The following is a 16413-nucleotide window of genomic DNA, read 5'->3' as shown; positions in this document are numbered from 1 at the left end:
GGATCAGAGCAGTGGCAATAACGATACAAACAGATTAAAGGGAGATTGAAAGTAGCTTCTGTAGAACTGGATGACCTATTTGAGATTTACGAGTGTGAGGAAAGAATCAAAATTAACTTAGGATCTGAAGATAGTAACAAATAAAAACACAGATGGGATATTTGATAGGTAAGATGTTAGATATGCTAGGTCTCTGGCTCCCCCTGGAAGTAAAAGTCTTTTACAAGGTATTAATTTTAAGCCACACTCTTTGGATTTAGACATCAAAATAAAACGTTCACCCAGCACTGTCAGAAATAGAGGTGTGGAGTTTGGAAATGTTTCTGGCTGGAGTTCTTTGCCTAGAACTGCACTGAGGGGACCAGTGAAGGAGACAGATTAATGATAAAGCTCTGAGGGATGCTGTAATTTCTGGAGAAAAGAAATCAGATCTTCTAGATAAACTTGAGGGAACTTCCAGAAGGGGAGTAACCAAAACAATAGCAACAATAGTTAGTATTTGTTGAGGGTTTACTATTTGTCAGGCATCATTCTAAGAGTAATAAATACATTAACTCATTTAATCATTGTGTCAGTCATACATGGTACATACACACTCTTTATCTCCATTTTACAGAGGAGGCGAGTGAGGTACAGAAATAGTGTGTAACTTACTGAAGGTCACACATAGGTGGCTCAGCCAGGATTTGAACCCAGGCAGCCTGATTAGCCTACACAGCAATATTGCTTTCAGTAGGAGAAAGGAGTCAAGGGACTAACTGCATGCTAAAGGAAGGTGGAAGAAGTTGAGAACTGAGAAGAGAAAGGGTTAAAGTGAACTGAGACAGAAATAGATGCCAAAACACAAGAAGCTGGAGAATGAAAAGATGGGCAGTAAACACAGGAAGTGCAGACAGTGAATCCAATACATTGAATTCAGGTCCTGTGGCAGGCAGAATAATGGCTTCCCTAAAACGTCCAAGTCCTAACCCCTGGAATCTGTGAATATGTTACCACACATGGCAAAGATGACTTGGCAAATTTGATTAAGGACTTTGATATGGGGAGATTATGCTGGGTTATATGGGGAAACCTAATCTAATCATGAGTCCTTAAAAGCAGTCTTTTAAATCCAAAATAAAGCCTTTTGTGGCTGGGGTCAGAGAAAGATGCTCCATTGCTGGCTCCTTGAAGGGGCCACAAGGCAAGGAACGTGGCAGCTGGAAAAGCAAAAGGAAGAGAAAAACATTCTCTCAGAGAGCCTTCTAAAGGAACATAGCTCTGCTAACAATTTGATCGCAGGTAACTGAGACCTGTGTCAAACTTCTATCTTGCAGAACTTTAAGATAATAAATTTGTGCCATTTTAAGCCACCAACTGTGTGGTAATTTGTTACCATAGCAATGAAACAGTAATCCAGGTCCCCATCTCTCCTTAATCTAATTGATATTTTTGCTAATGATTCCAAGCCCCTGGTCTATCTCAGGCCACCACTACTGACAATGAACCTTCCTCAAAGTCAGCGCAGTCTCCCAGATGTTCAAGGCAGTGTACTTTGGGGACAGGGAAGGAGACAGATGGTGAAGTTGGCTCTGTCTGAATGTCCTTAATCAATATTTGATTTAACTGACCATAAAACAAATGTTAATTTAGAAAAGTTTAAAAATTTATCAAAACTAAATTCAGAATACAGCCCACGAATTATTTACTGGTTATAGCTCTATGCTAATAACAATGCAATTAAATTTTTAGCCATATAATGTGCTTCTATAGACACCTGATGTAACAAATGTTTGAACAACAACAAAAAAATGACATTAAATTACATGCACTTTGAAACTTTTTAATCAAATATACAATGATTATTTCAAAGGAACAATGAAGGTTATTTATGCAATTTGAGTTATAAAGTTGATCTTGACTAATTTCAGTGTTAATTAAATTTCTGATACTGTTAATAATTAATAAAAATTCATCTGGCAGACAACTGTTATACTGTAAGGCCTATTTGAGAGATCTTAAATTATAAATATATATTTTTCCTTCCTTAAACATTTATTTAAAATAATTTATCCCTTACTTTGCAAAAATATTTACCAAAAGGATTTGAGATAATTCAAAACAAGGCATATAGTCACACATTTTTACTCTATATGATTTTTTAAAGCTATTTTGTCATCTGTTATATAGTGTTGAAAGCCTGTTCATAGGAAACACTGGCCTAAACAACATGCCACATCACATGGACTTAATAGATATATATAGAACATTTCATCCAATAGCGGCAGAGTAAAAATTTTTCTCAAGAGGTCCTGGAACATTATCCAGGACAGATCATGTTAGGCCACAAAAATATCCTAATAAATTTAAGGATATTGGAATCATATCAAGCATCACTTCTGACCACAATGGTATAAAACTAGAGATGAACTGCAAAAAATAGGAATATTTGCAAATACATAGAGATTAAACAGCATGCCCCTGAACAACCAACAGGTCAAAGAAGAAATCAACTGGGAAATAAAAATATGAGCCAAATAAAACAGAAACACAATATACTAAAATGTATAGGATGCAGCAAAAGCAGTTAAGAGAGCAGCTTATAGTGGTAAACACTTACATTAAGGAAAAAGAAACATCTCAAACAACCTAACTGTACACCCCAAAGAACTAGAAAGGGAAAAGCAAACTCTGGCCAAATTTAGCAGAAGGAAGAAACTATGTTACAAAGATCAGAGTGAAAAGAAAACAGACTTGAAAGATCAATGAAACTGAAAGCTGTTTTCTTTTTAAAGATCAAATTGACAAACCTTTAGCTAGACTAAGAAAAAGAGCAAGAAAAATGAGAAATGAAAGAGGCATTACAACTGATAACACAGAAATACTAAGAATCAGCAGAAAACTAATATGAATAGTTGTATGCTGACAAATTAGATAACCTAGAAAAAAATGGATGAATTCCTAGAAATGTATAACCTACCAGGACTGAATCATGAAAAAACAGAAGATCTGAATAGACCAATTGCTAGGAAGGAGATAAAAATCAGTAATCAAAAACCTCCTGGGGAGCCTGGGTGGCTCAGTAGGTTGGGCAACCAACTCATAGTTTTGGCTCAGATCATGATTTCAGGGTTCATGAGATTGAGCCCTATGTCGGGCTCTGCACTAATGTCAAGGAGCCTACTTAGGATTCTCACTTTCCCTCTTTGCTCCTCCCCCACTCATGCACTGACCCAAGCTTCACCCCCCCCCCCCAAATAAAGAACTTTAAAAAAACACCTCCCAGGGAACAAAAGTCTAAGAACAGAAGGCTTCATTGGTGAATTCTTCAAATATTTAAAGAAAAATGAATACCAATGATTTCCCAACTCTTCAAAAAAACAATCGAAGAGAAGAGAATACTTCTCAACATGTTATGAGGCCAACATTACCCTGACACCAAAGCCAGACAAGGACATTACAAAGAAAGGAAATTTCAGGCCAATATCCCTGATGAACATCCTCAAAAATCCTCAGACAAAATACTAGAAAATTCAATTCAACAATACATTACAAGGATCATACACCATGATCAAGTGTATTCCAGGATTTCTTCCTGGAATTCAAAGATAGTTCAATACATGCAAATCAATATATGTGATATACAACATTAACAAAATCAAAGATAAAAGTGATGATTACCTCAATATATGCAGAAAAAGTATTTGACAAAATTCAGCATCCTTTCATGATAAAAAGTCTCAACAATCTGAGTATAGAAGAAATGTACCTCAACATAATAAAAATAAAAAGATATGACAAGCCTATGGCTAACATCATCCTGTAAGATCAGGAACAATATAAGGATGCCTATCCTGGGGCGCCTGGGTGGCTCAGTCGGTTAAGCATCCGACTTCAGCTGAGGTCACAATCTCACAGTCTGTGAGTTCAAGCCCCGCATCGGGCTCTGCGCTAACAGCTCAGAGCCTGGAGCCTGCTTCAGATTTTGTGTCTCCCTCTCTCTCTGCCCCTCCCCTGCTCATGCTCTGTCTCTATCTTAAAAATAAATAAAAACATTAAGAAAAAAAGGATGCCCATGTATTCAATATGGTGCTAGAAGTCCTAGCCACAGGAATTAGGTACGAAAAAAAAAAAAAAGAAAGATGTCCAAATTGGAAAGGAGAAAGTACAAGTAAAATTCTCTCAGTTTGCATGATGTATCATTTATAGAAAACCCTAAAGACTCCACACAAAAAAAACTGTTAGAACAATATATTCAGTAAAGTTACAGGGTATAAAAATATGCAAAAATCAGTCACATTTCTATACATTAACAACAACCTATCTGAAAGAAAAATAAAGAGAACAATCTCATTAACAACAGTGTCAGAAAAAGTAAAATATTTTGAAGTAAATTTAACCAAGCACGTGAAAGATTTGTACACTGAAAACCACAAAACGCTGATGAAAGAAATTGAAGAAGACCCAAGTAAGTGATAAGACATCCCATGCTAATGAATTGGAAGAATACTGTTATAATGTCCATGCCACCTAAAGTAGTCTACAGATTGAATAAAATCTGTTGCAAAATTCCAGTGGCATTTTTCACAGAAATCGAACAATCCTAAAATTTGTATGGACTCACACACACACACAAAAAAAACTCCAATAGCCAAAACAATATAAATAAAGAAGGCCAAAACTGGAGGCATCACAATTACTGATTTCAAACTATATTACAAAGCTATAGTGATTGATACAATATGGTATTAGGATAAAAATCACACATAGACCAATGGAACAGAAAAGAGGGTACAGAAATAAATTCATGCAGATATAGTCAGTTAATTTATGACAAAAGAGCCAAGAATACACAATGGGAAAAGGAAGTCTCTTCAATAAATAAATGCTAGGGAAACAGAACAGCCACATTCAAAAGAATGAAACTGGACCTCTAACCTTACACCATACACAAAAATCAACTCAAAATGGATTAAATACTTGAATGGAATACCTGAAACTGTAAAACTCCCAGAAGAAAACATAGGAGCTTGACAATGTCAGGTAAGCTCCTTGACATTGGTCTTGGCAATGTTCTTTTAGATTTGATATCCAAAGTAAGGGCAACAAAAGAAAATAAATATGTGTTACTACATCAAACTAAAAAGTTTCTGCACAGCAAAGGAAGCTGTCAACAAAAAGAAAAGGCAACCTATTCAATGGGAGAAAATATTTGCAAATCATGTATCTGATAAGGGGTTAATATCCAGAATATATAAAGAACTCATACAACTCAATAACCAAAAAGGACATGATCCAATTTAAAAATGGCAGAAGATCTACATAGACATTTTTCTTAAGATGACACACAAATGGCTAACAGGTACATGAAAAGATGCTCAATATCACTAATCATCAGAGAAATGCAAATTAAAACCACAACGAGGTATCACCTCACACCTACTAGGGTTTCTGTTATCAAAAAGACAAGAAATAACAAATTTTTATGAGAATGTGAAGAGAAGGGGGCCCTTGTACACTATTGGTGAGAATATAAATTAGTACAGGAACGACAGAAAACAGTATGGAAGTTCCTAAGAAAACTAACACTAGAACTACTATATGACCCAGCAATCCTATTTCTAGGTGTGTATCCAAAAAAAATTAAATCATTATCTTGAAGAGATATCTGTACCCCCATGTTCATTGCAGCATTATTTACAATAGCCAAGACATAGAGGCAACTTGAAGGTCTATCAATGGATAAAGAACATTTGGTAATTATCTGTACAATATTATTTAATATTATTAATGTAGTATTATTCAGCCATAAAAAAGAAGGAAATCTTGCTATTTGCAATACATGGGTGAACCTAGAGGGCATTATGCTTCATGAAATAAGTCAGACAAAGAAGACAAATACTGTATGATCTCACTTGAATGTGTAATCTAAAAATAAACAAAAACAAATGCAAAACAACAACAACAAAAAACCATTAAACTCATAGAAACAGAATGATTGGTGATTACCAGAGTCAAGGGGTGGGGAAATCTGGGTGAGGTTGGTACAAGGGTACAAACTGTCAATTATAAAATGAATAATGTCTGTGGATCTAATGTATAATATGCTGAATACAGTTGATAATACTATATTATACAAGTGGAATTTGCCGAGAGAACTTAAGTGTTCTCACCACACACACATACATATATACACACACACATACAAAGTAATATATGAGATGATGAATGTGGGACTCTTCACAATTTATACATGTATCTAATCATCATGCTGTTTAAATATATTATTATTTTGTTTTTAAATTATACCTCAATAAACCTGAAAAAAGAGAAATAGAGTTGTGTATTAAATCATTGTTGCTATGACAACTGCTCTTCTCCCATTTATTTTTTTTTTTAATTTTTTTTTTCAACGTTTATTTATTTTTGGGACAGAGAGAGACAGAGCATGAACAGGGGAGGGGCAGAGAGAGAGGGAGACACAGAATCAGAAACAGGCTCCAGGCTCCGAGCCATCAGCCCAGAGCCTGACGCGGGGCTCGAACTCCCGGACCGCGAGATCATGACCTGGCTGAAGTCGGACGCTTAACCGACTGCGCCACCCAGGCGCCCCTCTTCTCCCATTTAAACAACCATGTTGGATTATAAAACTCCACAAGCAGATAACATCAGAGTTGGGAGAAAGCTGACAGATCATCTATTCCAACCACCTCATATTCCAGATGAGGAAGCTGGGGTCTATAACAGTTCCATGATAGGTCCAAAACCATACAACAATTTCATCAGCAGAGTAAAAACTAAAATCAGATCTTGTCTCAAACTCTTCAATCACGATGACGGCTAAGACTTAACAATAGAAGCCTAATGAAAAATCATTTTACATTGTGATCTACTTACTAAAGAGTGGAGAATGTGATAAGCAGAACCAATCAATACTTGAGTATATTCTGCAAATAAACTCTGATGAAAAGGCATACTTGTCCACAAAATCTGAGTCCTAAGAGTGCACTGGGTGGATGCATGACAGGTGTAGGGGTATAAAGAAGTGAATTTCAGAGCAAATGGTCACATAGATAAAGATCTTCATAGCATAGACAGACCAGATACTCTTGTGGCACAAGGCCTGGTTGTAAGTTGCACTAAACATACCGACCCGTTTTACTGAGATCTTGCATATGGGCAATGATGGTGAGGATCCACTGGCAGTGACTCTGACTTGCTCACCTCACAGAAAAATCACATCATTAGGAACAAATATAGTTAAGGCATTTTTTAAAAAATGCTTTAGCAGGGAAGCAGTGATCCATGCTGCTCTTTGGATATGAAGTGAGAATTAAGTTTTGAGGGCACCTGGGTGGATCAAGTCAGTTAAGTGTCCAACTCTTGATTTTGTCTCAGGTCATGATTCACACTTAGTGAGATTGAGCCCCACATCCAGCTGTGTGCTGACAGTGCAGAGCCTGCTTGAGATTCTCTCTTCCTCTCTCTCTCCTCTCTCTCTCTCTCTCTGTCCCTCCCCTGCTCTAAATAAATAAATTTTAAAAAAGAAATAAGAATTAAGTTTTGATGTGACTTTTTATTTCACAAATTAACTTCAGACTTACAATACCATACAATATATTTTCCACATTGCAGCAGAGCACAGTGATTAAGAACAGATTCTGGAGCCAGATATTCTGGATTCAAGTCTGGACAAGACCTGTGACCTTGCATATGGCACTTCTAGGCCTCAGTTTCCTCATATGTCAACTAAGGATAAAGATAAAATCTACCTCAAAAGAGTTATCATGAAGATTAGATGAGTCATGTACTTAGAACAGTACCTGTTGCTAACAAGCACTCAATAAAATATTAGTCATTGCTCGTTACTACTAAGAAAGACCTAAAGAATTTAGTCTTCTTGGGGCGCCTGGGTGGCGCAGTCGGTTAAGCGTCCGACTTCAGCCAGGTCACGATCTCGCGGTCCGTGAGTTCGAGCCCCGCGTCGGGCTCTGGGCTGATGGCTCAGAGCCTGGAGCCTGTTTCCGATTCTGTGTCTCCCTCTCTCTCTGCCCCTCCCCCGTTCATGCTCTGTCTCTCTCTGTCCCAAAAATAAATAAACGTTGAAAAAAAAAATTAAAAAAAAAAAAAAAAAAGAATTTAGTCTTCTAGAAAAGCACATACACCATTCAATTTTTCCTATTTTGTTAGGTTCTTCAGGATGTGACCTCTAATAACCTCTAAGTACTATCTATTTCTCAGCTGTCTATCCACAACCTTTCCCCATTACCACTCCTGCCTCTAGCCATTCTAAACTATCTCCACAGTATGTACTGTGCTATGTCACAACTCCATAAACATGTGTATGACATCTTTTCTACCTGGAGTGCCTCCTCCACCCCTCAATCCTGCTCCATTAGGACAAGCCCTACTCTCCCTCTTCTAGAAATCACCATTCTGGATCCCTTCCCCAATCCCCAAGTGGATACAGGTTCTCCTCCCTCCATGCTTCACTGAGACTCTGCATACTTTTATTATAAGCCTTATCCTTTTATTTTGTAATTGTCTACATATGTAACTCTGTCCCCTCTAGACTATTCTTTCATTGGTGTATCCCAAGTGTCTAGCACTTAGAAGGCATTCAATAAATTTCTGTAGAAGGATGAAAGAAAAAGAGGGAGAGAAAGGGTCCATGAACAATTACTGAATACCTACTACGTCCTTACTATTTTATCTGATGCTAGAAATACAAGATAAAGAAATAGTATCTGCCTTAATTTTGTCCCAACTTCACTGAAGAATAATTGACAAATAATGTTATATATATTTAAAGTATAAAACATGCTGATTTGATTTACATATACATTACAGAATGATTACTAAGGTCAAGATAATTCACACACCCAATACATAGTTAATTCCTCTTTGTGTGTGGTGAAAATTCTTAAGATCTCAGCAACTTTCAAGTATACAAAAGAAGTCTATACATATCCTTCTCCAAACAGAATATTTAGCATTTAATTCAAATATTACACATTTGCAATGTGCCTAGAACTGTGCTAAGTGCTGAAATAGGTGTAAAAGGAGACAATCTGCTCTCAACCCTGAGGGATGCCTGATCTCATAGGCAGACCACAATTACAACCACAAGTTCTACTCCAATCCCTGATCTCCAAGTGAAACTGGGGCTCACAGTTACCCAAAGCTATCAGTTCCACTACTGGAGGAGGCTGAGACTAATCTACAGGTCTCCAAACTTAATTTCTTACTCCCTTATCTACAACATGATTTCCACTTGGAGAAGAATGATAAAAAATAAAAAGTTAAGTTGAGTATATGCTAATACATCTAATATTGACAAGAATACGTTTCAATGGTTTGCTTCACTATCAGAAATTTTAATGGTACTAGGAAATTTAAAAAGTGAGATTTATGGTACTAAACTCAATGCATTAATACCAAGCAAGCCCTTTTCCCTACTGTGGGTCCATTTCTTCATTTATTTTACAAACTTTCCTGCAGTAGACCCTTTGATGCAGGGATGAAAGACAAAATACCTCCTCCTCCAGGAGTACAAAATCCACTCTCATTTGTGTTACAAAACAAGCATTACCCCAAGGGTTAGCTTCTTGGGAAACATGAATTCAAGCACCATAGATGGAGCTTTCAAGGTCTGAGGCTCAGAAATAAATACTGATGGGTGAATCACAGCACACATCAATGAGAGAGTAAAATTTTAGATCTATCGATGGTTGAATGATTTCACTCAAAGAATTCTCATTGGTTTGGGGCACCTGGGTGGCTCAGTCAGTTAAGTGTCCAACTTCAGCAGGGGTCATAATCTCACAGTTCATGGGTTTGAGCCCCATGTTGGGCTCTGTGCTGACAGCTCAGAGTGTGGAGCCTGCTTCAGATTCTATGTCTCCCTCTCTGTCTACCCTTCCCCTGCTCGTGCTCTGTCTCTCTCTCTCTCTCAAAAATAAATAAAAGTTAAGAATTCTCATTGGTTTTAGAAGTCAAATAAAACCACAAAAAGCTGATGCTTCTTTCATTATAAAATAAAATACAATAAAATAAATAACTACCAACTATACAAATAGCACTACTCAGGGATTATGACAATAGACAATCATGTTAACTTGTGTTCATTCCTATTGCTTTAAGAAAATGGCATATATACACACACACACACACACACACACACACACATATGCCTCTTGTCTCTCTCTCCCTCCCTCCCCTCTCTCTCCATATATATATTATAATATAAATACAATATATTTAATATAAATATATTATATATTTTATAATTTTTTTATATTTTATATTTTTATTTTATATTTTTTATATAAATATTTTAAATAAATATTTATTTTTATATTTTATATTTTTTATATTTTATTTATATATTATATATTTTATATTATATATATTATAATATAAATATAAATACAATATATACAAATATAAATAATATATATATGGAGAACCAATTCAGTAGGAGTCTTTTCTTGGCTCCAAGTTGTGGATTCTGATTTTGTTGGCTAGGAACCAATATTTAAATAGTAATGCAGTTGGATATTTATATATAAGTGGGACCTTCACTTAGTATCTGATCAGGATACTAAGTTGTTGTTGTTCTCACCATGAAGTATCATCAGTTACTTGAGGACAACTGCATAAAGAAGGCAAAGAGAATTAACACCTATCAAGTGCCCAACTTATGTTGAACACAACATTGTACATATATTATGTCACTGAATTCACTGGAGTGTAATTCCATTGGAGGTAAGACTAATTCACTACTATCTCCTTAGTGTGTTCCATATTGCTTGGGATACTCTAGGTGCTCAATAAATGTTGAATGTATCCTTATACAGCCCTGCAAATCACATGGTCGACAGGTGAAGTGGTGCTCAAACTTGGTGAAACTTTTTCCACCCCACCAGCATATCTTTAATGAGCAATATTCCTTTGGGATTCTGAAGGCCATGATTTGTTGACTAGCTGAAAAACATGACATTTTGGACAACAACAACAAAAAAAATTGAGATACAAACTATGGTATTACTCACCTGCTTACCACAGGGGGAAGGAGCAGAATATCACAGAATCTATACTGATTAGTGCAATATCAAGAACAGCTCTGAAATATGACATAGTACTCAAGAAGTTGGTGTCTAGGGTCAGAGAAGATTTATGTTCAAATTCTGCCAATTACTAGCAAGTTCTCTGAACCCCAGTTTCTTCCTCTGTATAACAAGGACAGTATAGAACAAATTCTGTCTAAACCCCACTATTCTTCTACTCTAGACTTGCACCAGAGCAATTGAAAGATGCTGGGAAAAAGCCACTCAACCATGTTGACTGTAAATGAATGTTCACAAAATCTCAAATGGGAGCTTAGCACAAGATTTCCCCAAAGTCCTACCTTTTTATAGTAAACTGACCTTTCAATTCTCCAAAGTAACTCACCAAACTCAAGACACCTTCTTCAAATATTAACTTCATCTCATATTCCATTTCTAAAGAGGCACTCAGGGGACAACCTGGGTGGCTCAGTCTGTTCAGCATCCAACTTCGGCTCAGGTCATTATCTCAGGGTCATGAGTTCAATCTCCACACTGAGCTCATTGCTGTCAGCACAGAGCCTGCTCACATCCTCTATTCCCCTCTCTTGTGTTCGCTCTCTCTCTCTCTCAAAAAACAAAAACAAAAAAAACAAAGACGCACTCAGCTTAGAACCAACTCCAAATCGCCAACCAACCTGAACCCATAGCTTCTGCCTTCTCTGCTTTTGAAATGAAGATGTCTGTTCTTACAATCACCCCTTCACATATCCCCTTTCACCCACTCAAGGACTTTCCCCTAGAATTCTTCCCTCTCTCACTGCATCAGCAGTGTCTCCCTCTCTGCTGAGTCACTCACATTGCAGATAAACATCCTTTACTTTCAAAAACATTCCTCAACTCAGAATCCCCTTCCAGCTACTATCACATTTCCCTACACCTGCCTACCACAAAACTGTGGGTGGAGTCAGCAATAAAACCATTCTCTTTTCAACCAATTCGAGTGGGCTTTCTGCCCTTTCCATTCCACTCTGTACCTCTTGTCAAATTCACCTGCAAATCCCCATCTTGTCAAATCCCATAGTTATTTCTCTGTCTTTATTTTCCTTGGTTCTCTCACTACCTCTTCCATCTTAAAATCTTTTCCATACCTTGCCTTTAGGATACCATACTCCGTTTCCTCTGCCTCACTAGGAACTTCTCCTAGGACTGATGAATTTATATATAATTTACAGGATCCACTGAAAAATGAAAATGTGGGGCCCTTAAAAAATTAAGAATTCCAAGACAGCAACAGTAAACCATTAAACTGAACCCTGTGCACACACCTGTGAAAGTTGCATGCCCATGAAGCTAGCTCTGATTCCTCTCTGTCTCAAGGTTAGAGGATCCACAAGCACAAATTAAACCATTTTCTTCTTTCTGTCTATGCCTTCCCCCTAATGCTCTCATTTGTTCTCCAGGTTTAATAATCATATCTATGCTGATGATATCTAAATTACATCTCTAGTCCCAACTTCTCCTAAGCTCCAGATTTCTTTATCCAATAGCCTCCTTGGCATCTCCACCAGTATGTCTAGGAGATATTTCAAACTTGATAAGACCAAAAAATAAAATAAAATAAAATAAAACAAAAAAAATTTTTGAGTTTGCCCACATCCGCCGCACAAAGCTGCCCCTGCCTTGGTGCTCTGATTTTGGTAAATGACATCTTCATTCTCCCAGTTGCTCATGCCCAAACTTGAGTCATTCTTGGTTCCTGTTTATATCAGATGCAATATATCAAAAAATCCTATCAAAATATATCCCTAACCTGATCAACTTTCTACGTTCTGCTTGCACTCTAGCTTGATACTTGGCACGTAAGAGGAACACAATAAATATGTGCCAACAAACCAATGGGCAAATGGGGTTGTTTGAAAATTATGAGGCAATTAGTATAAAATTCTTATTACAAGTTGGTTTTCAATAAGTGGTAACTGTAAATAACATGATTAATAATAAAGTACATCATCATTGTGGCAGAGACTAGCTAGTTATTCATCAAACCTAGTTGTTTTGTTTTTTTCCCCTGGGCACACAGCTAGACTGTCATTTCCCAAGCTCTCTCTCCTGCACTATGTGTGCCCACATGCCTGAATTCCAAACAGTAGAACAAGTGATGTGTGCCTCCCTGGCTCATAGAAACTTTCTCTGCATGAAATCATTCACTCTCTCTTCAGGGTCTGTCAGTGGGTTGATATACCCCAGGCTGACCTTGGAAACCACGTGTTGATGATGGCAAAGGCGAGCCTTGGGTCCCTGGAAACAGGGCAGAGTTTGACTTCCTCCCTGAAGGGCAACTGGACTTGACCTGAGTGGGAGACTTCTTTTGTGTTCAGCCCCAAGAATTTTGATGTTTTCTGATATAGCAACCAGAGTTACTTTAATCAACACAAACTCATCACTTCTACGGCAGCAGGTCTCTGAGGTATGTGCAGTTTCAAAAGGAGAGCCCCACAAAGGACTGGCTTAAGAGTCCCAGTTGCAGGATGTTGGAAGTAGACTCTGAAAGTATCCTTTCCAGTAATTATTCTATGTGACCTCAGGAGTCAGGCCAAAAGTAATCTTAGGATTTTTGTCTTTTTGTTCTCTGGCACATAGGGGGCACTCAGTAAGTATTTGTTAAATAAATAGATGACGGGGAGAAAAGGCCCTTGGTGCTTAGAAGTGCATATTCTTTACTTCCCATGGGAATCTCAGGGAAGCATTTGGATTATAGGACAATTACTTTCAATGACTTGTAGAAATTACATAAGTGCTTTGTAGATGGCCAATGTGTCTCATTTTTATAAAACTACAGCTGCTTAAATATAAATAAAAGTGCAAATCAGGTCATTTTTGTGGCTTTTTCCTATCATCATACAAATTAACAAGGTTCTTATGGTAACATATTAGTTTATTAAATCTAAAAGGTAGCTAAATTGGACTTAAATTTATTTTTAATGACTTGCTTAGCTGAAAATGTATGTTAATTCTGCAGCTAATCCCCATTATCATTTAGCATCATCAAGTGAAATGCAAATGGTTACCTGGACACATGAACCCCTGTTCCTGACTATACTGGCTTGCCAGCGTTGCTCAAAAAAATGAAGCTGATCTCACGATCATGCATTCACTCTCCTTTGTGGGACTGGTGAGCATCCTTCAGCTGCCCTGCTCCATTTGATCCCCTTTTGCTTCCACTCTGCCCTGTGACAGCATCTATAGTGCTATGATGTAATTGTTTTGTTTTTGTGTTTTCTTCCTAACTGAATGAAAGGTAAGGCAGCACAAGGTGTTACTCTTCTATAATTCTCAAAGTTCAAGTCAGAACTTGCATTTAGTAGGTGCTTAATAAATGTTGAATGAATGAAAAAATATTGAAAAAGTTCATCCAGTAGTCATTTGGAGACTAAGAAAACAGCATCATCAATGCATCATAAATTCAGTTACTGGGGTTCTAAGTGGCAATCTCACATAAATGCAAAGACGTCAGCTAAGCTTGCTGCTCAAAATTTACTCAGTCGGCCATCATGCACTCAACAGCCCTGTGTACACAATGGTAAATAATTAACAGTCTGTGCTCTCAAGGTGCTCAGTCTACAGGAGGCGAAAGACTTGTAAAAAGATACATTAACAAGCCAAGAGGTGTTTAATGCTATAACAGAAGTGCATACAAAGTGCATTGGGGCACAGCTCTGGGAACAGTTAATTGCCTCAAAAAAAAAAAAAAGCACTTGAAAGAGAAGCAGACTTTCAGTTTTATATGGAAAGATGCTAAAAGGTTTGGTGTGGAGAAAGAGGGGTTTCTCATAAACAACACTCCATTTATTTTGTACAGAGTTTGATTAAAGAAATCTTTATTGATTGAGGAATATGGCTTAGAAAGTTTCATGGACATAATGGATTATGTAGCACCTCTTCATCTTGTCTAGTTCTTTCAATAAAACAGACATGATAAATGACCTTCTTTCTTTTAGCAACAGTTCATCAAAATTTAAGGTGATATAAAAACTCAGTAATCACAAAGTGATGGATGGAGATAGACCACTAGGAAGAGCCCTAGTGAAATGATTTCCAGGGAATAATTAATAGCCCCATATATGGAGACAGTGATGTTAAGAGGCATGTATGCCACCTAGTAAATGAGGTTTTTTGTCATCTCCTAGTACTGGGTAGGAAAGATGCAGAGGAGTGAGGAACCATTCTCCAGATAAATAAGGACACATCCCAATAATACCTGAAAAGTAGCACTGTGCAGAAAGAGACCTAAGAACCAATAAACATACATCCTCCACTTACAGAATGTTGTATAATTTTGTGCTTGGAAATCTAAAGTAATTTCAAGAACAAATGAGAAAACAGTTCTTGAACTAATGCATATGGAAGCCTGGATATTGATTTCCTGGACTATGGATCACCTTGCCACACTACCAAAGTTTATTTATTGTCCTGCAGTGTCTAAAAGAAGGGCTTGAAAACCCTAATTAAAATTCAAATGAAGGAGATCATCAGATAAAAGTGACCCACTGGCTAAGGGATTAAAATAAATTATGCTATGATGGTATTTGAAGAAAATAGAAGATCAGGATGGTTTTCTAAAAAATAAAAAAAAAATCAGACAAATATATGGAATGACAAACTGTCGTGTTTCAAGGACTATGCTGTAAAAAAAAATAATGAAAACTGAAAATAAATCCTCACTGTATTCATTTCGTTTTTCAATAGACAACTGAGGCTGTTTAACTGAATTCCATCAGCTGAAAAACATGATAAAGATGTCTAAAGAAAGTGAAATAATTACTTTGTGGACTTTTAGAAACAGGAGTCATATGATGCTCTGGAGTTATAAATAAGGTACATTTAAAATGAGATTGGCTGCATAACTGCATAAAATACTATAGGAAAATGTCAAAAGTGCTGATTGTGTCCCTGAACTTGGGATCTTCTCAGCCCCTTTCTGGCAACCCTTCCTACACAGTTATGTATGCCTTGCATTTCATCAACTTGTCCCTCCCATCACAGCTTCAGGCCACTCTATCCCTTTATGAAATTCTCCTCAAAGTATCCTAATCTGAACATGCTTTTTGCTCTCTACTAAGACTCTAAAGTGGGATTCTGGCATCGGATTGCTCATGTGTTTGACAAATACAGGCAAAACCTCTTTGCCAAGAGGAAAGGGAAGACCCATGACCCAGGCAAGGGTGACATCAGTTACTCAGGTTGTAACCAGTGGTGGCATGGAATGAAGGACAGCTGGAAGTGCTGGGTGGTTAAGTGGCCAAGGCATTTATTGCTATGGTGATGGTAGTGATTATAAATAGCACCAAGTGTCTTGGCTTCTTCTCACAGCCCTAGAAGGTGT

Source organism: Lynx canadensis, chromosome B4 (assembly GCF_007474595.2).
Source record: "Lynx canadensis isolate LIC74 chromosome B4, mLynCan4.pri.v2, whole genome shotgun sequence".
NCBI lineage: Eukaryota > Metazoa > Chordata > Mammalia > Carnivora > Felidae > Lynx > Lynx canadensis.
The sequence above is the reverse complement of the archived record's forward strand: the minus strand, read 5'-3'. Positions refer to the sequence as shown.